The 20,323-nt window shown below is 38.8% G+C and overlaps 1 pseudogene; it reads right to left on the bottom strand.

The window, feature by feature from the left end:
* Positions 1–175: 175 nt before the first annotated feature.
* LOC110131895 (aldo-keto reductase family 1 member B1-like) lies at positions 176–20,090 on the bottom strand (annotated as a pseudogene).
* Between the last annotated feature and the right edge of the window lie 233 nt (positions 20,091–20,323).

Below are 20,323 nucleotides of genomic sequence, written 5' to 3'. Positions count from 1 at the left end.
GGCTGTCTAGCTTGTCATTTTTACTAGCTTTATGATCTCATATACACTACCAGGCCTTGTAATTTTGGGTCTCAGTTTCCTCATCTGTGAAAATGGGATAATAATACCTAATTCATAGAGCTGTTGCAAAGATTAAATGAAATAAAGTAAAGCAATAGACAATCCTGACACATAGTTACCATTTTAATAAATTTTAACCATTTATTACTTTTTTAAAAATGGAAAATGTGCATATGCACACACACACACATACATATCTAAGTTTTAAAACTTGAAAATAAACATAGCTGCCCATTCTAAAAGTTGAGTATTGTTAAAAACCCAGTTTGATCACAGTTTATTTTGCCTACTTAGTTTACTTTGAGAAGGACATAGCAAGGAAACAGACAAAGAATAGGCTGGTTAGGTCACCAGTGCAAGTCCTGCCCAAGCAAAGCTTGCCTCTCCCCTATGGCTTCATTCAGCCCTGTTCCTCGTGGGTCACGTTTATCCAGTTCTCTCCTGATTGCTCAGTGCTTTGGGATGAATTGAGATTATTAATAATGTCTTATGAACATGACATAATACACCTAGAAATATATATTTTCCTACAAACTGTTGGATGTGGAGGTGTAATGTTCAAATGCTTTTTTCCCACTCATGGAGGATTACAGACTCCATTTTCTTTACAGGCCAGCTGTAAAAAGAGAGGAAGTGTTAGAAAAATGTACTGAGCTTACTTTGTATGTATTTTCCAGTTCTCTGTGAGTTATAATAGTTCTGTATCTCAAGTGTCTGTCTTTGCTTTAAAAAGGATCAAAGGGTGGTTTGAAAGAGCCAATCCCAGACTTCCCAGTGGTTCAGTGGTTAAGACTCCATCTGCCAATGCAGTGGACATAGTTTTGATCCCCATTCCAGGAATACCTCACATGCTGCAGAGTAACTAAACCCACAAGCTGCAACTACTGAGCTTTCACACTGCAATTACTGAAGCCCGTGAACCCAGAGCTTCCCTATGCTCCATAACGAGAGAAACCACAGCCATGAGAAGCCGGTGCTCCACAGTAGAGTGCTGCCCCTGCTCACCGCATCTAGAGAAAGCTGGTATGCAGCAACGAAGACCTAGCATGGCCAAAAACAAATACAGTAAATAAATCATGCTTAAAGAAAGCCAATCCCTCAGAGAACAGAACTGCTAGAGAACTAAGCAGTTTATTTTTTTTTATTTATTTATTTTTCAAACTCGTAAGAGCACTTTTTATTCGAGGCAAAGAAAAGTCTAGCTGAAAGGATTACAGTTCCAAGCAATCAAAACCCCACTGTTAGAGGCACTATTCTGATTCTGTAAATTCAATTTAGAAAAGAGTATTTGGGTTGCATGTTCCCCAGTTCCCCAGACTAGAAGGGCAAAGGAAAACTGAAAAGATTTCTACTAATCTACTGATTCTGCTCTTTGGACCCGACACCAAGCTGGCCGAGCCCTCGATGACCCACCACTGAGGGACACGGGCCAAATTACGCTAAACGTAAGAGAAGTGAGGTGGGAGACGGCAGGTCACCTGGGCAAGGGCAGGGACCTGCAGCTTCAAAACTCCTCGTGAAAGGGGTAATCCCTGTGGAGGCACAGCTCACCAAGGCACAGGCCCTCCAGGCCCTGTTGAAGCTGAGCAAGGTGTTCATATCCTCCTTGTCCAGTTCAAAGTCAAAGACCTGGAAGTTCTCAGCAATGCGTTCAGGCGTCACTGACTTGGGGATCACGATCAGGTTCCTCTGCATGGGGAATCGGATCAGCACCTGGGCTGTGGTTTTATTGTGCTTGTCTGCAATCGCTTTGATCCTGGGGTCCTCCAGTATGGAAGGGTCCTCGGGCTTGGCCCAGGGCCTGTCTGGAGAGCCAAGGGGACTACAGGCAGTCACCACAATGCCTTTGGAGTTGCAGTGCTGGATTAACTTCTCCTGAGTGAGGGATGGGTGGCACTCAATCTGGTTAACCACCGGCTTGTATTTTAAGCCAGGTTTGTTTAAGATCTTCTCCACTTGGAGATGGCTGAAGTTGGAGACTCCAATAGCTTTCACCAGCCCTTCGTCCACCAGCTCTTCCATGGCTGTCCAGGTATCCACGAAATCTTTTTCACTGGGAATCACGTTGCCGTCCTCATCCAACGGGAAGAAGTCTTTCCCAGGCTTGAAGCCCGTGGGCCAGTGGATGAGGTAGAGGTCCAGGTAGTCCAGCTTCAGGTCGCTGAGCGTCTTCTGGCAGGCACCTTTCACCAGGTCCTTGTCGTGATACGTGCACCACAGCTTGCTGACGATGAAGAGGTCCTCACGCTTCACCACCTTCTCCTGCAGCTTTGCCTGGAGGGCCAAACCCACCTCATTCTCGTTCTGGTACACGTGGGCACAGTCAATGTGACGGTACCCAAGGTCAATCGCCACCTTCACAGCCTCTGTCACTTTGCCTGGAGGGGACTTCCAGGTGCCCAGCCCCAAGATGGGCATCTTGGCGCCGGTGTAGAGCATGATGTGGTTGGCCATGACTGCTTGAGCTCCGCTGACCCGGATCAGAGAACGGTAGAACTAAGCAGTTTAATCCCACTTCTCCATTAGTGATCTCTATCCATGGGACTGTGTAGTTTAGTAGAAAAGTATAGACTGAATTTTCAATCTAGATTTACTGCAGCTAAAATTGGGAAAATTATTTAATTTCAGAATGTTGAATTTTCCATTTATAAATCAGGATTTATAAAAGATACTTCAACAAGTTATTAAAAGGATTAACAATTATTATTTGGAATAAGATATATGGTATGTAGTAGGCATCCATTGAATGATAGCTGCTACCACACAGGAACTAAACACAAGGAAGTGTGGAATTTCCATAATGATAACAAGTGCAAATAATTACTAACATTTAACACGTACCAAGAATTATTTTGAACACTGTTCCTATAACAGTCCTCTGCAGTTAGTTCTCATAACAGCCTTTAGAGTTGGATAATATTATCAATTTACCCAATATTAATTTATATAATATTAACTTTTCTCTGTTTTTAGACAGTGAGCATGAAATGCACTTTGAAGCTCCTTGCAACTCTATTAACATCTACATTATAAAGTATATCTCTTGCCCTAGGTTATGAACTCCTCAATGACAAAAACTAGATCTTTGTATTCTCAGTTTTTTCCTGATTTATAGTATTCTAAGCTTAAGCTATTTGCCTCTGAGGTTGGGAACTAAGCACTAAGTACTGTGTTCAGCATAGAAATTAATTTCATTTAAGATTTTAGGAGCTCCAAAGGAATGAATGGGCTCCCCTGATAGCTCAGTTGGTGAAGAATCCTCCTGCAATGCAGGAGACCCTGGTTCGATTCCTGGGTCAGGAAGATATGCTGGAGAAGGGAAAGGCTACCCACTCCAGTATTCTTGGCCTTCACTACCGGCTCAGCTGGTAAAGAATCCTCCTGCAATGCAGAAGACCTGGTTTCCATCCCTGGGTTGGGAAGAACTCCTGGAGAAAGGAAAGGCTACCCACTCCAGTATTCTGGCTCGGAGAAGTCCATGGACTATACAGTTGCAAAGAGTCAAACTGACTAAACGACTTTCACTTTCACAAAGGAATAGACTAATTGCATCTTTGTCATTCACAATACATATTTGCACATTTAAAGATCAGAATATTACAGTAATTGTCAAGATCATTCATCAGTTTGTGTTGAGTAACAGCTCAATAGAGATGTTATCCAGGGTGGAGTGCTGTATGTTGCTGCTTTTAAGATCTGTTGCCAATTCAGGGTTTTCATCACCTTCTGCTGGGCTCACCAATTCAACCACAATATAGTCCATTCATTTCATCTGGTGATACTCTTTGCTCAAGGCCTGTGTCCACATAATTAATGGAACCATGTGTGTGAAAATTTGGACCAGTCTTTGGACCATAGCAATAACCGGGGATACCAGGTCGCAATCTACAGAGTCTGGTTAGGTGGCCACAAACATGGCTGGAGTCAGATACACTGGGATTTGCTCATCAGAAAACTGTAAGCAATCAATAGAATGCACACTAGCAAAAAGTCCTTATATTGATATATAATTCTTTTCTGCATGAGGACATCAAAGAAAATGAATCCAAAAGAATGTTTACAGTCATTATAATAAATCTGTTTGAAATCTACGAATCTCCTTCAGAATAGTGTTTCATGAAATTGATTTCAGTGACTTGCCTGCAGACATTTCAGGGAAGAGTCAGGCATTAAATGACTTTTGCACAATAAATTTATTTTCTTGATTATATGAGTGCTTTTAAAATAGGACATTTACATAATTTTAAGGCAGTCATATGTAAGTGGTTTGTGGCCTAGAGTATTTCACCTCCTGAGTAATCTTTTCATCAGCTTATGGAAATCCTACAGTTGTTCAGGAATGTGTTTTTGTATTCCAATAGGGACATGGAGAAGTTTGAAAAGCTCATAATTTCCTTTAAAATTTTACTCACCAGTAAACAAGATGATACTTATCAAAAGATGCAACTACCTATACTAATTGTTGCCATTTCCTTGGAAATTAGCATGCAGTTTTTTTAAAAGAGCAATATTGATTTGTGGGACTTGTTAATGTTTTTCTCTCTTCCTGCAGAGTTGTTTCAAGAGTCTTACATAACTTTGAAATTAATGTTAGTCAAATATTGATTCCAACACTATAATAGAAATGTTGAGGAAACAGTGAGTGAAATGATACAAAATATCTATTATATTTATTTATATCTATAATATAAAATATCTATGTCATGTCAGAATGCTTCAAAATTAATGCATCACCCTCCTGAAAATTTCAAAAGAAGCTATGTAGGCAGTAGTATTGCAAATTCTAGAGCATCAATTCCACCTTCTAAAGTGAATTCTCAGAGATTAGTGAATTAGTGAATGCTCAGAAATTAGTGCTGAATATGTGAGCAAAAGATTATGATTTATAGGACATAACTGGAGGCAAGTCAAGTTGACTGGTAAGGTTATGAGTATATTAACAAAGACAATATCATATTGAATATAAGCACCCATCTCCTGGCAATCTAAAAATACAAGTTCAGAATGCCCTGGTGGTACAGTGGATAAGAACCCACCAGCCAATGCAGGTGACACAGGTTCGATCTTTGGTCTGGGAGGATTCCACATGATGCAGAGCAATTAGGTCCATGCGCCACAACTGCTGAAGCCCACGTACCTACAGCCTGCACTCTGAAACAAGAGAAGCCACCCCAATGAAGAGTCAACACACTGCAATCGAGAGGAATCCCTGCTCACTGCAACTAGAGCAAAACCCACACAGCACTGAAGACCCAGCACAGCCAAAAATACAATAAATTTTAAAATATGTTAAAAAGAAAAAAAAAAGGTTTGACTATTAGTAAATAGTGATGGACAGGGAAGCCTGATGTGCTGCAATCCGTGAGGTCACAAAGTGTCAGACATGGCTGAGCAACTGAATTGAACTGATTAGTAAATAAGGAGAAGGAAAAAGGAAAATACTGCAGGAAAGTCAAAGGTAGGTTGATGAGCTACTCTGGAAGGAGAGACGTGTGCATCTACTTTGTGATGAAAAGTATGGTGTAAGGTCTCAGCCAGGCAGAAGCTTAAAGAGAGGTCATATATTCTGCAAAAACTTCTTTTGGAAGAATATTCATCACTGCTTCTCAATCATGTAATAATTCTTTCCTGTTAGGTAAAGGAACAAAAGAACCTGCATGAAATCTCTGCGTGATCTATTCTATTGTTTTACTGATTACCATTTATAGGCAGCTGTAGACATTCTCAGTCTTGACAGGTAAATAATCATAAAGAAGGGTATAATCCTTTCTTTCTTTTCAACTGAGTAGCTTAAAAATTATTATAAAATATTTTAGAGGTTAAGAATGGTGTAAAAATAATCTAGTAAATGGTTGTTCTGCTTTAAGAAATAAAAAATTATACCACAGTTGAAGTCCCTGTAGATGCTCCTTGAATGCATCTCTAGGAATTTCCTCTATTTTGAGTTTGATGATGAAATGTGCAGAATCACCTGGAAGTTCTTTCTGTTGGGCAACCATGATGACCTATAAAGTCAGGAAGTAAGTGAAAGTCTTTCAGTCATGTCCAGTGCTCTGTAACCCCATGAACTATGGAGTCCATGGAATTCTCCAGGCTAGAATACTAAAGTAGGTAGCCTTTCTCATCTCCAGGGGATCTTCCCAACCCAGGGATTGAACCCAGGTCTCCCACAATGCAGGTGGATTCTTTACCAGCTGAGCCACAAGGGAAACTCAAGAATACTGTCCCTTCTCCAGCATATCTTCCTGACCCAGGAATTGAACCAGGGTCTCCTGCATTGCAAGTGGATCCTTTACGAACTGAGCTATCAGGGACACCCTGATGACCTACAGAAAGCGAAGTCGCTCAGTCGTGTCCAACTCTTTGTGACCCCGTGGACTGTAACTGGCCAGGCTTCTCTGTCCATGGGATTCTCCATGCAAGAATACTGGAATGGGTTGCCATTTCCTTCTCCAGGGCATCTTCCCAACCCAGGGACTGAATCCTGGTATCCTGCATTGCAGGCAGACGCTTTACCCTCTGAGCCACCAGAGAGAGCTACTCTAATAGTCAATGCTTTGGATCTAGCAATTGGCAGTAGAAATTTTCAAAGTAAAAAATGTTCAGAGAGAATTAGGATAATGAGCTTTGACTTATTCAAAGTGAAAATTTGCTAGTGTTCTGATAAAACAGAGAATAGCAACTCAAAATAAAAGAGACTAGCCACTCAAAAATAATTTAATTCAAATCGCTAGATGCTTCTTTGAGATCAAGTCAGTCTCCACCCCATTCTCCTAATGTTGTTTACAACCCTATTATTCCAGTTACCCCCCAAAGGAAGAAAACATCTTAGGTTGAGAGCTGGGAGGCGTGTACCTCTATTGTTTTCTATATCACATACCCCTCAGTGTTCCTCTGATTTCGGTCACTACAGTGGGGAAGAGCTCCAGACAATAATCCCAGCAGCACCTTGCACTGGGAACTTCCCACATCAAGAGAGGCATCTTTCTGCATTCCACTTTCACAGCTTTCACTAAGGTAGTAGGCGTGTGCCTGACTAGTGTGCAGAAACAGTTGACCTGAAGCTGGGATGTGGGGGAGCGGGGGTGAGGAAGGGAGGATTAACGCCCCTGTGCCCCTGGGAGCCATCCTCAACCACTGGCTGGATGAGGAGAACTGATGGTTATCTACTCCAGACTCCAGACCTTTCAAGCAGAATATTCTCAATTCCCCAACATTGTCTGCTTCCTGGAAGCTCCAGGGAAATGGAGACCGTTGTCCAGAGCAGCAACTCAATGAGGCATGCTAGGTTACACTGACTTTACACACTTCCCTGTTCCATGTCTCTGTTTTTTTTCTCTAGTGTCCTGCATCTCTTCACAGATGAACTACCAGGACCCAAAGCCTTGTTTAGATTCTGATCTTAGGAAAGCAAAATTTATGGCAATTCTTTTAAAAAGAGAGAGAAAAAAAAATTTTTTTTAATTATTTTGTCTACAAAAATACATCTCTTTCATCCACATGTACACACTGTTATACTTACAATGGATAACCAACAAGGACCTACTGTATAGCATGTGGAACTCTGCCCAGTGTTATGTGGCAGCCTGGATGGGAAGCGAGTTTGGGGCAGAATGAATACGTGTACAGTTCAGCTGCTCTTCTCTGCACTTGAAACTATCACAACATTGCAAATTGACTATACTCCAATATTAAATAAAAAGTTTAGAAAAATACATAAATAAAGAAAAGAAACACTCTGGGAGTTCCATAGACTGTAAAACTATTTATCTTCCCATAACCCAGTTGTCCACATCAAAGTTCCTTGGTTTGCATTCCTTTGGTCTTAAATTGTTTTTTCTTTTTGGACACAACCATCAACATCCTGCATCCTAGTTTGGTTGCAGGATGGTGATAATGCAACCCCTGATGCTCTGCCCCTCACCTCCCCTTAAGGTTACGTTGCAATGAACAAATTTGTGTGTGTGCATGCCCAGTCACTCAACAGTGTCTGACTCTTTTGTCAGACACCATGGACTATAGCCCACCAGTCCCCTCTGTCCATGGGCTTTCCCAGGCAAAAATATAGGAGTGGGTTGCCATTTCTTACTCCAGGGGATCTTCTTGATCTAGGGATCGAACCCACGTCTCCTGTATCTCCTGCATTGGCAGATGGATTCTCTTGCATCTTCTGCATCGGTAGGCAGATTGTTTACCACTGAGCCACCTGGGAAGCCAAGCAAAATGAGTCACCATATTTCTGGGATATGCTTTATGCTTGCTCAAGAGGTTACAGCTCTTGTATACTTTTCCCAAGTGGCCTGATCTCAGTCCCTATGGTTAGTTGTGTTTGTTGGCAATGAATCTAAAGATCTAAGTGTGGTCTGCCTTTAGAAAATACTGGACTGTGAGTCAGAGACCCTTGGTTTCTTTTTATGATTCTACTTATTACATTGAGTAACCTCCTACCCTCTCTGGGCAGTTTTTCCATCTGTAATGGAGCCACCCAACTATATGCCAGACTAAGAGTGACAGAGTTAGTTCTAGGAGCCTTTTAGAAGCTTAAATTAGAATTAAGCTAATTCCACTGCACCATCCTGTGTTTAAAATCAAAAGTATTTCTGTGAGTTGTATTATTTTGATGTGGTTGGAAATATGCTTCGACTACAATAGAAGTAAGAGTGAGGTTTCATCCTTCTGTTTAATAGTTGAATTCTGATGCAGGGTGATTAAATTATTTATAACCGAGAGAAACAAAATCATTTAAAATATTGAATGACATATTAGTTTTTTACATCATTTTCTAAACTTCATCCTGACCAAGTCCATATCATACTCCCTTCTAATAGCAAGGTTTCATTCGTTTGCATAAATCCACGGGTCAATTTACAAGACACTTTTGGGAAGTGGAGCTTGGCATTTAAGAGTATCCTGTTAGAACATACACACAAACCTCTCCCACACTAAATCTCTGTGTGTGTGAAAATATAGGTTGGGGAAGGGAGGAGATGAATGGAAGCAAGGAATTGTATGTGATGGAAAAGCTCCTTTCTTTCATTTTACTTTCAGCAGGGGAGTGTATGTGTGGAGGGTGGGGAGACATGGGTTCCATCCCTGGTGGCTGGGGGAGGAGTGGGTGGGGAGAGCCCATAGAGAAGGAAATGGCAACCCACTCCAGGATTTTTGCCTGGAGAATCCCATGGACAGAGGAGCCTGGTGGGCTACAGTTCAACGGGTGACAAGAGTCTGACATGACTTAATGATTGAGCACATTTTTCTAATAGAGATCACATATAGTTCTGCAAATTCTCTTTAATGTTCGTTGATAAAAGATATGGCCCATTCATTTATCTTATCATCAAGCACTGTAACCAGATCAGTGACTATTTAATCTGCAACACTGAAGTAGGGGTGGATATGGGGGAGGAGTGGAAGTAATTTTATTTGGAAGGAGAGACAGGAGGCTCTGGAAAGCAGGCTCTGGTTTGCCAGAGAGCACTGATAAAGCTGTAGGTGCCAAGATGCAAGAACAAGGGAGAAGCAAAAAAGCTTGGGAATGAAGGTGGGATGGTACCAAAAAGAAAAACTGCTTAACAATCATGACTTTGCAATTTTCCCTGATGAACTCACAGTGATATGTCTAGGTTAGCACAAAGATGACAAAATTCCTCTCATCAGCTCATCCCAGTTTTCCCAGTAGAGTCTGGTCTCCGCCTAGAAAAAGAGAGAAAAAGGTTAATTTAAAAAGCTGTAAAAAACAAAAACTCTCTATATTACTACATACTCAAACACATACATGAATGTTTGAAGACATCCCCCCTCCATACTTAATTACCAGTATATTAAAAATATTAGGGTTCAAATCTTAAAATATTGATCCTTTATAATTATCATACAGTACATGAAGAAATGATTCTTGTGACATATCCCTCTCAGTTTCCGAACAGCTCCTTACTGTCTAGTTTGAGAGGCTATTTCAGGCTTATCTCATACTTCCCCTTCGTTAAAGTGCTCTGCATCTACCCCCGTATAATTCAGTGTGTGAGTATTGTTGGTGATGACGTGGGATAGAGGAGGTGTCCACCATCCTCCCCTTCGCTGACACTTTCCCAAAGCAGCAGCTGCCTATCACCAAGGGTCACAATGCAGAATTCTAGACACCCATAGTGCCTGCGTACATTTCTTTAGGACTCCATTATATTCCAAATTCCATTGGTTTTTGTAAATAATTTATTAAATGGATTTAAAAATAAACATATTCATATCCTCTTAGTATTGTGTAGTCTCTTACATCCTGGATCATATCCTTTCATATTTGAATCTCCAGATTTCGGTGTAACTTTCACCACTTGGTAGCTTCTTAATAAATATTTGATCAGAGGAAGGAAGGTCCATCTTATCAATATTATTAACAATTCAGATAGAGATATTAAATGCTATATTATGCATAAGGCCTATAGCCAATGCCTGGCAAATAGAAGATACACCATGAGAGTAACCAAAGTAAAAGCTGAGCTATTTCTGTTATCTGATGGTTCTGGCACATAAACAGCAGAAAATAATTATTTTGGTTTACTGCATTCTCAACATTCCCTTTGACAACATAATAAACAAGTAAAAGAAATTATGAAAATGTGCATTTGATGCTATTCTTGTTCAGCCTCAAATTTTGGACAGTTTTAAGAAAGCTATTTTAAAGGACAATGGTTAATTACTTTACAATATTGTAGTGGTTTTTGCCATACATTGACATGAATCAGCCATGGATTTAAAATGAAAAAAATAAAATACAATAAAAAGTCAAAACTAAGTAGAATAACCAAAAGAATATACAGTATTGTAATAACTGCTGTCAAATAAATAAATAAATAAAAATTAAAAAAAGAGGAATGTGATACTCTTTAAAAAATAAATAAAGGACAATGGTAAATTGAGTTTTTTGAGCAAATCATTGTAAAGTAAGTGATTGTCCAGAAAGCATGTGTAAGAACTAATTTGAAATCACAAAACCAACAGATGAATCCTAAGTAGAAAGTACAAAATCTGAAAATAATGATTACCATGTTTACAATAAATCTATAACTGCCTGAACACTGCTGCAGTTTTATGCAAACCAAAAGAATCTATAAATAAATTAATTCCTAGACTAGTTTCAGAAAATAGTTACACTTCTAGCTGTAAGAATGAGTCAGTTTAGTATTATAATTGACTTTGATGGGAAACAGAGGGACAGATCAGTGAAGAAGCACATAGATTTAATAGTAGTGATAAGGTTATAGCTTTGCTGCTCACAGTGTGCATTCATGAGCCTTTTTGTTACGCTTTTCATAATGCTTTATATTTTTCATCTTTTGTAAATATTTCTTTATATTTATCAATGGCTGCATAATAAAATAGCATATAGTCAACATTTTGGAAACTATTAATCTAGCATATCAAGCTCTTGGTTACCTCATATGTTAAATGGGGGTAATACTTATAAAATTATCATTTCAATTAGATGAAATATGCAACAGAATGCTTGGTATATGTGTGCAACATATATAACCATTTATGCTAATCTTTATTCCAATTGTAAAATTGGTCTTTGAAAGTGCACTTTAGTTTCGGTAAGTTTCAAAAGATTATGTTTGAATATTGCATTTGAGTTCATCTTGAAATGTTTTAGATGTACAAGTACATTTTTGATGAAAGTGACCATGTCTTAACTGAACAGCTTTCTCTAAAGTGTAGAGAGAATATGAAACATGTGTCCTCCATCTAGTATTGCAAATGCTGTTTAATGTCTTTGTCTTGATGACTGCCTGTAAGCACTAGCCATAAAGCAATTAAGAATGGAATTTTAACAACCCACATAAAACATTTATTTGGAAATCCTGGGCATATGGTGAGTCACATTTAATTATTAATTGTTATTTATCTACACTACAACTAGACTGTCTAAATTACTTTCTTACAGGATGCAGGAAAAAACTTTTGTACATTAGTAAGTTCAACAGTTTCATTTTATTTCTGCTTATTTTCCTGAGACAAAAAATCAAATATGTAATAGAGCATGCACATCAAGTCTTTTTCAATTATTCTGAAAAGCCTATAAGCTCACTCAAGAAAATATAGTTTTCTGTGTTTTTATCTAAAGTGTATACTCAGACCACCTTACTAAATTCTGGGCTACACACTCCCTAGCAATGCTGGGCTAACTACACTGCTGACCCCATCTTGCTCTGCAAAACCAAACCAACCAACATGGAAGATGGTGCACTGTTTAGAGCTGGGTTTTGAAGCTGAATTCAGAATCAGTTGAGAAATATCACTGGAGATGTGTTTGGATCTTTCCATTGAAGATTAAATTAATTCTTTCCATTATCCCATGGTATCACAAGTGAAAGCAGTGATGGTAACCAGAAGTACTATTATGTCCTTACCATGTTTCAGGCAGGGTGTCACTGGTGGCTCAGACAATAGAGAATCTGCCTTCAATGCAGGAGACCTGGTTTCAATCCCTGGGTCAGGAAGATCCCCTGGAGAAGGAAATGACAACCCATTCTAGTATTCTTGCCTGGAGAATTCCACGCACAGAGGAGCTGGGTGGGCCACAGTTCATGGGGTCGCAAAGAGTTGGACACAACTGACTGACTAACATTTTCACTTATTCTTTCATATTCCAGACAAAATGTTCAGCACTTTACAAGCACATGTGACCTACTTCAAATCTCCTAAAAACCTCCATGAGGAAAGTTTGATTATCTTGAAGTGACTTATTCAAGCTATGACACTATTGAATTAACTAGGATACCAAACTTTTGATTCTTATCTATAACTTTTGAGGGTGATGGATATTTCTAACCTCTATACCACAGTAATTAGTGAACCAGTGAAGTTGCTCAGTTGTGTCCAAGTCTTTGTGATCGCATGGACTGTAACCTACAAGGCTCTTCCATCCATGGAATTTTCCTGGTAGAGAACTAGACTGGGTAGACATTTCCTTCTCCAGGGATCAAACCTAGGTCTCCCGCATTGCAGGCAGACACTTTACTGTCTGAGCCACCAGGGAAGCCCAAGGTAGTTCTTAAATGGTCACTGTATTAATTATTTTATGATTTATTTATCTACCAGCTGCAATCAATTGCCAAGCATTTCTCCTAGAATTACATTATCTAGTCTGGAAAGCATCTTTCACTGTCTTGAAGGAAGTCTTTGAGGCTCCATCTTAAGACCTCAAGGAAATAAGAGGAAGAAATAATGAATTAGTCATGATCTTATAAAACCTTTAATCTGTGGTTTTCCTGACAGGATCTTACATGATTTATAATTTATAGCTTTTCTCTGTGTTTCAGGTAGAAGAAAATAAAGAGAAAGTGTTTTGAAACTGCTTTGCAAGTATTTTTGGTAAAAACCAAAAAATAAATAATTGCCAACTAACCAACTTATAAAAGAGGGAAAAAGTAAAGATTAGAGATTTTCTCATCCAAGCAGGCTAGGCCATGCACTAACTGAAGTGTTCAATGTCAAGTGTAATTTATTAACCACTTTTATTGATACTAGCCTTGAAGAAAAATATATAGACAAATTTAACAGCCTTTTTGCCCATTTCAAACATAAGAGACTTGTTTTTCTATCTTCTTACAAGCAGTGGACAATTGATTATTAAGTAAACCACCTACACTTTCAACTATTATTATTACCATAAATTTTTGCAGTAGTGAATTCTTACTGTTTGATTCATTTTCCATGAATACGGAGCCCTGAAGGGATATGGATTTAGGGCCACCTTGTGACGGATTTAGAAAAGTTCTGGAGGCTGAACCCTGGGGTCAGAAATTTTATTTCAATTACTAAATTGCTACCTTTCAACAAATATATTTTGCAAAGGGGTTCCATATGGCAATGGCTAGTTTTTACTAATGAAAGAATGATTACCAGTGTTACACTAAGTTGACTTGTTTTTATGTCCCAGCCACTGCCATAAACATCTATATATTAATATAGTAAATCATTTTATGCTCACAAAAATCCTATGAACTAAATGCCATCATATCGCCATTTTACAGATGAGGCAGCTGATGTTTCACAGGAATAAATAATTTGTCTAAGTTCCTGCAGAGAGCAAGTGAGATCTTAGGAAGCCTCAAAATATTCTGGTTGAAGATATGAAAAAAAGCTGTTCTATGTGAAAGTGAAAAATGACATGAAGTAAATCAATGTATCACCGTTTAGGAACATTTTAAAGCTTCAAATTGTATGTTATTAGCATATTTTGGATTGGAGACTCTGTATATAAATGCACAAAATAACAGAAAAAGGCAATAATCCTGGAAGAAAACCAAAGAACTGATAATATTATGAACAAACTCAACAGTAGAGAAATTACAAAGCATAAATAATGACATACCTGGTAACTTATTCCCCTATGATCTATTTTTGACCTTTCAGTCATGCTAAAAGATAATTTGTGTGTGTGTATGTGTGTGTGTGAAACTAAGGAGCACATATTTTTCAAGCTGAAATTAGTGCTAAATACTCGTGAATTCTATTTAGTGTGCTGGAATTTTCACTGAATTATGCGTCCTATATTTTTCTTTCAGGGATCACAGACAACATCCTCAAAAGCAGAAATGCTACTTTCTCCCTATGTTGTTTGAATTTCCTATCTCCAGTGTTGGCGTAGACATGTGGTTCCACAGCCTGATCCCCACTTCATGGAAGAACTTTGCTGTCTGGGGGCAGGGGGCTGCTTTGGCCGAGGTCATGGCCTTCCTGGGTCAGCCTGAGTTCAGTGCTTCAGTGAGAGTACAAAGGTGGGTCATCTCAGCTCCAGGGGGGGTGACATTATTTGCTCTGGGGCTTGTTCTCTGGGCTAAGTCTATGTAGGTCTTACTGAACAGTTCAACTGTTTTCTTCTATCCAATTCTGCTCCTTCCCCCTTTTTCCTTAGGTTTTGATCCTTAATGTATGTCTTAGACTCCAAAATCATCTTGGAATTTGCCTCCTGTTTTTTTAAATTGTGATAAAAAGCACATGCCATCAATTTTACTCCCTCAGCCATGCTTAAGCGTATAGTGCAGTAATGTTTGTTCAATAGATATAGAGAACTTTTTCATAAATACCCGCTTCCTGAAAAGTCAATCTGTGACCACACTTTCTCTAATGATCTAAATCTTTTCAGGATGTTTTGAAGTGCAGTTTTTCTCTCTTGGTAATATCCTAAACAGGTTTGCAATATGAAATTGTGAGACTGAAGGATGGCAGAAACCACGTAATGCAGAGTATCTGCAATGATCACATCCTTTTTTTAAAATGGGGTCTGTGAATGTTTCCCATGCACCTTGAAGATTATGTTTTTCCTCTTTCTAGCCTGCATAAGAAGTGGATAAAAATTGGAATACTTTCTCCTTGGAAGTTTCAAGAAGACAGCAAAAGGTAATTTTTTTTTTTTTTTGAGAGGCCAAAACAATGTGGCAGGTATCTAACAAAGTTTTTGACTCAAAGTTTTCAGTCCTGAGCATCCTATTTGGGATTTTAGAGTTAATTGTGTTTACTCAAAGTTGTTGTCACATCAAAACTTTGTGCTTCAGTAACTCTACCTGCAAAATTGGGAGGTTAGCCTATTGTAGTAGTTTTCAGTCCTGTTGCAGAAATTTGAAGATGGCTAAGAATTTTTTTGCTACTCCTTCCATTGAGAGGCAGAATCTAATTACCCTCCTCTGAATCTGAGTTGACATCAGTGACTTCCTTGACAAATAGGATGTGACACAAGTGATATGGCATAACTTTTGAGCTAGCTCTTGCGGCTTCACCTTAATTCGTAGAACCACTCTTCTTGGGAGTCTCTGAGCAGACTAGTGTTCTGAGAGGTAGGGTTAGAGGGACAGATGACAAAGGGGAATGAGGAAACTTTTGAGGGTGATGGGTATTTTAATTACCAAGATGAATGTTTTTGATGATGGAACAATCTGGTGATGATTTCGTAAACATATAAGTATACCAAAGACCAATAAATTGTTCATTTTAAATGCATACAGTTTTTGTAGGAAAAGTATGCTTCATTAAAGTTGCAGAGAGAGATGGAAATTGGTTATCTCAAAGAATTTCCTCAGGTGCCAGAAAGTCTGGTCCAGAGGACTCATAGCTGGGGAAAAAAGTCAACTGAATTTCACAATAGAATGAAGCTGGCAAAGGCAACATAGCTATTCCTCACTGGATGGGAACACCACAGATTGCATCATTGATCCCATGAACTCCTAAAAAACTGATTGCTCTAATGAAAGTGTTTGTTTCTGGTGCTGCATCTGAAGAGAGAGGCATCCACTTCTTCTGCTACCACCCATTGCCAGAATTACACTAGCTCTTCCAGGTGAATTTCAACACAGATCATCTTCTTAGGTACTAAATCCTATTGGGAGTACTCAGATCAGCCCAGAAGCATCCATTAAAGTTCATTAAAAATCTTTTTGAGGAGGAAAATGTGGTTTTCTTCTTCCTTTCAACTGGTTTTGGTACCTAGCATTACCATCTCATAATCTCACTATGAAACCAGGGCTTCACAACAAGCTAAACAGTTCATATCAGGGTTTGGCAAATAAATACTTAACAGCCAAGCTTTGCTGACCAATAAAAGTACAGAAACCCACTGTCAGTCAAGTTTTTCCTGGGACTCTTTTTCACTATGACAACTCAAAATGTATATATGATGAGATTTCAAAGTAATTGTGTTGGTCAACTTTTCTTTAATAGAGGTTCTTATACCCTTGGTCTCTACCAAAAACAATTATCCAAAATTGTTTAATAGACTTCAGTTACATGCTACTCTGGTGAGTCATTAAAGGCTGCTTCCAGAGCCATTTATTTCCCAGTATTTCCAGTCTTCAGTTCTGCTGGTGCAGTGGATTGGTGGCCAGAGAGCCCTGAAAGACTAAATACAGTAAGGATAGGGTTGTATGGGTGCCAATCCAACAGAATTGGCTAGAACTGTGATTTTATTTAGTTGAAGTTAGCACATCTACTGAGAAGTTGTTGGAAATAATGGAAAAATTATCCTTTTTTGATCATTTATTTTTCTCATCCTTCAAAGCTGTTGATAACATTGAATTAGGTAAAAGCAAAGGAACTTTTTCGTTGTCCTTTTTTTTTTTTTTGAGAAATTAATAGTATTAAGTTTACCGTTTTACTCTACATTTTCAGTAATTAAAAAAGCAGAATTGCTTTTGCTGTTTTTCCCTCTCACTGAAGAGGCAAATAAATGAAAGTACCCATTTAAGCAGCAGCAACAGAAAAGGTGGTGGGTTGGAGTTAGTAAGAGTCCATCAGGTAATTGAGGAGCTGAGTTTTCTGAGTTTTCCTTAGCAGTTCCATGATAAATGAAAAATTTTAATTGTGAAAAGTCAAACCAACTCTTCTCAAAAGGATCTGTACAACTACTGTCTGCACCCACTTTTTCTAAAGTCTCAGCAGAGGTCTCTTTGTGAATAAGCTAAAAAAAAAACAAAGATTGGGGGAAGCCTTATTCACCTGTTTTTAGGTATTCTTTTGCCATTGAAATCACGGTCCTCTGAGTTCAGTGGTTAACTGAAATGGTGCCAACAGGATTTCTTCACAATTTTCCAGTAGCCACGGCAGCGCTTCACTTACGTTGCCAAAGGCCATTGGACCCAGCAGTCACAGTCAAGGGATTTCCCGGGTAATTTGGAGGCAGATTGCTAAAGTTAACCAGGACAAACCTAGAGTTGCTTCAATCACTGTTGATCAGTCATTCACATTCCACTCTTTGTGCCCATGGACTGTAGCCTGCCAGGCTCCTCTGTCCATGGGGACTTCCAGGCAAGAATACTGAAGTGAATTGCCATTTGCTTCTCCAGAGGATCTTCCCAAATCAGGGACTGAACCTGTGTCTTCAGCAAGTCTCTTGCATTGCAGGTGGATTCTTTACCGCTGAGTAACCAGGGAAGCCATAATCATTCCCAATTCAAACTTATTATTTCAGAAACTCTGTCCTGCTTCTCCAGTTACTTTAACTCTAAAGGATGGAGGTTAACCAGATCCCCAGACAGTGATTTAGAATCTGTTTATATCAAGTAAGTGAAACTACTGCTCTAGGATTCAGAAGCTAGGGAACATGAGCCAAAACTAAACAGACATCTGCACCACATTAAGTTTCATAAAGACAGAGATATTTCTTATTTTTGTTTACTACTGAACACCCAGGACCTTGTTATTCTTCATTGGCAGATGCAAAATAACTCAGCACTTTTAAAAGCAATTACATGATTTCTAAACTTTTACAGTGTGATCTATTCTGAACCATTCTTCATTATTTGACACATTTTGAATGGAAAGGAATGGAACATGTTATCATCCATTGGCACTGAAGCAGTGCACTCAGACTTGGCACAGTGAAAGCAGTGAAAACAATACAAGAATAGGCACTGGTTTCATTAAAAGGCACAACTCTGCTGCATACTCTTTAAACTCTAAGTGATGAGTTAAGGATCACACACACACTCAAAAATCTTAATTTTAAGAAGATTACTGCAAACAAGACTACTTTTTGGCAAGGTTTTGACTTCCATTTGCTTTCTTTCCGGGAGGTCTGGCGTGCTGCAGTTCATGGGGTTGCAAAGAGCCGGACACAACTGAGCAACTGAACTGAACTGAACTGAAAATGTTTTTGCTGATTACTTTGAGTAACTTTCTATGTGAAGACTAATATTTATAGTTTTTAAAATTAATGTTGAACCTCCCTATGACACTTTTTCTTCCACTTGATTTTGCAGAATCCTCTGTGAAACCATAATGGTATTTGCAAGAGGTCAGCTATAACAGCACCAACAAAGAAACCCTCTTTAGAAAGAATTAATAGAAACTTATGTCTATTTCACAGAGATGTGTTTTAAAAACAATTCTCTAATGCTAGTGAAAGATGAAAGAAAAAATTCAAGTGCAGAAACCACATGTTTAAAATAAGATGTTACTTGTTGTAGAACAGATTCTCAGGACTAGGATCCCTCATGGGGTCTTCAAAACAGATAAGAAATGATTATTGTCTGAATCTTCATCAACAGAATGATAATTAAAACATATGGGTTACCTAGTTCAATGCTAATGAACAATATTTATCACCTGTGGATCCCAAGGAATATAATATAAATTGTAACTGGGTTTGGGTATATGTGTATCTATATATAGTAACAGTAGTAGCAGTGTTAGTCGCTCAGTTGTGTCCAACTCTTTGCGATGCTATGTACTGTAGCCCACCGGGCTCCTCTGTCCACGGGCTTCTCCAGGCAAGAATACTGGAGTGGGTTGCCATTCCTTTCTCCAGAGGATCTTGCTGACCCAGGGATTGAACCCAGGTACTCTGCATTGCAGGCAGATTCTTTACCATCTGAGCTATAGGAAAGTTCCATACATTGGTCTATAAAATTCAACTCATATTCAGATATGTAAATAAATGTGTTATAAAACAAGATCTGATTTTTAGAAACCAAATGTTTATACCAATACAAATATCACAACTTCCTTAGAGGAGTAGAGATAGAGCCTAAATATTTCAAACTCTGATTCAGTCAAAGCTGACATATGCATGAGGCATAGCAGGTGCAGTGCCTAGGGACCACAATAATTTTAGGGGCCTGTGAAAATATTTCAGTTTCTTTTAAAATCAAAAGAAAAAATAAATCTTTAGAGCCAAAGAAACTGGCAATAAAGGTAAAGTTATCCAAGAACTATGGAAGTCATTTTTGCATCCCTGTTCACATTAAACGAAATTTTTTTTGTTTTGAAAATAAATGTTTGTTCTTAAAGCATTTTGTTCTTAAAGGCTTACTTCCTGAGGATCATAATTAGATAAAAGAAAACTCTAGTAATCAGAAGTATGTACCTACCTTTGCACGATGCTACAGGGAGCATGAAACTGCCAAGAAAGCAAAAGAGCAATGGTCAGCGTGGAAGTCATGTTTACCCTGGATTCTCTGCTCCCTGGTTTCTGCAGCCCCAGACACTGTTTGCTTGACTGTCTCTGAGGACTTGTGTTGGCTGGGGTGTTCCTGAGGCTTTTTATATTATTGCAACACTAAAGGTACATGGGTTCTCCTCCTGTACTACATTACTGGAAATTACACAAAATCCAGTCTGTCCCCCTGCACTTTGAAACTAACTCTGAGAGAGGCAAACACTGATAGGCCTCCACAAATTTTCAACATGCTTAAAGTTTAACTGATTTGGTGTAAGAACTGTTTTGTTTAATGTCCAGGTCTTCCTCTGTTAGGGCTGCTGTAGCAAAAGTACC

This window comes from Odocoileus virginianus, chromosome 29, assembly GCF_023699985.2.
Source record: "Odocoileus virginianus isolate 20LAN1187 ecotype Illinois chromosome 29, Ovbor_1.2, whole genome shotgun sequence".
Lineage (NCBI taxonomy): Eukaryota > Metazoa > Chordata > Mammalia > Artiodactyla > Cervidae > Odocoileus > Odocoileus virginianus.
The sequence above is the reverse complement of the archived record's forward strand: the minus strand, read 5'-3'. Positions and strand labels throughout refer to the sequence as shown.